General features: G+C 38.8%; 1 long non-coding RNA gene across 1 annotated transcript; it reads right to left on the reverse strand.

Annotated features, from left to right (window-relative positions):
* Window positions 1-92: 92 nt before the first annotated feature.
* On the reverse strand, window positions 93-1,341 carry LOC117939793. Its single transcript, XR_004655662.1, has 2 exons — window positions 1,310-1,341; window positions 93-259 (listed from the first exon to the last, which is right to left on the reverse strand). It is a non-coding gene; the product is annotated as an uncharacterized LOC117939793 (long non-coding RNA).

The following is a 1,341-nucleotide window of genomic DNA, read 5'->3' on the forward strand; positions in this document are numbered from 1 at the left end:
TACTCGCCGACACCGGCGTTTCAGGGCGCCGAACATTTCTACTTTCATCTACAAACCAAACTGCATTTGGACTTCTCATTCAAAACGTTTCATCAATTTTTACAAAACCTTTATTTTATGATATTGGCGGCAGATGCAACAAAAACAACAGCACAAAAACCTTTTTTTACACTTCTTCTGGTTTCCCGCTGATGACGTGATGAGTTAGCGCCACCGTCTGGCGGCGTGCGGCGGCGGCGGTTTAAACGACTCAGGGAAGCTGCATCAAAGACAGATGGAGGAGGACAAGAAGAAAGGACAAAAGGAAGGAAAGAAGGACATTAACAGGGAAAAATCACACTTTTACATCTTTGTTGCTCAGTATTTTCCCTGTCTGCCTTCCTTTGTTTCTTTCTTCCTCCCTTCCTATCTTCCCCCCCCTCCCTCCCTCCCTCCCTTTATTTCCCCGTCTGCCTTCCTTTCCTACTTCCTTCCGTCCTTTCTTTAAAGTCTAAAAAAATCGTAATAAAGTGACAAAAATGACAAAATATAAGAAAAAAACAAAATATTTCTCTTAAAACGTTTCGATAAAATGTAAAACACACCGCAAGGAAGACAAAACTTAAAAAAAAAAAAACTTCAAAGTGACAAAAACTTCAAAGAAAGCAGCAAAAACTTCAAAAAAAGAGACAAAAACTTCAAAAAAGAGACAAAAACTTCCAAAAAAGAGACAAAAACTTCAAAGAAAGAAAAAACTTCAAAGTGACAAAAACTTCAAAAAAAGAGACAAAAACTTCAAAAAAGAGACAAAAACTTCAAAGAAAGCGGCAAAAACTTCCAAAAAAGAGACAAAAACTTCAAAGAAAGCAGCAAAAACTTCAAAAAAGAGACAAAAACTTCAAAGAAAGCAGCAAAAACTTCAAAAAAAGAGACAAAAACTTCAAAAAAGTGACAAAAACTTCAAAGAAAGCGGCAAAAACTTCTATAAAGTGATAAAAAGTTCAAAGAAATTTCAAAGAAAGTGACAAAAATTAGATTTTTAGATTAAATATATCACCTAAAACGCTGGTTTGATGCGTCCTGAGAAAGCGTCAGAAAGCGAGACAAAGGACCAATCACAGACTGGCAGGAACAAAAGGACCAATCACAGACCGGCAGGGACAAAAGGACCAATCACAGACCAGCAGGAGAACCCAAAACCCGTCTATTACTCTTATTAACGTGTTTCCCTCCCTCCTTCCTCACAGAAAGCCCCCCCGATCCACATGTTCTGACATTTTAGAAACAACAACAACAACATCAACAGCGGCCATTTTGTTTCTGTCTTCACCTCTTTCTGTCTCTCGGGGGGGGGGGGGGGGG

The sequence above is a fragment of the Etheostoma cragini genome, unplaced genomic scaffold (genome assembly GCF_013103735.1).
Source record: "Etheostoma cragini isolate CJK2018 unplaced genomic scaffold, CSU_Ecrag_1.0 ScbMSFa_1125, whole genome shotgun sequence".
NCBI lineage: Eukaryota > Metazoa > Chordata > Actinopteri > Perciformes > Percidae > Etheostoma > Etheostoma cragini.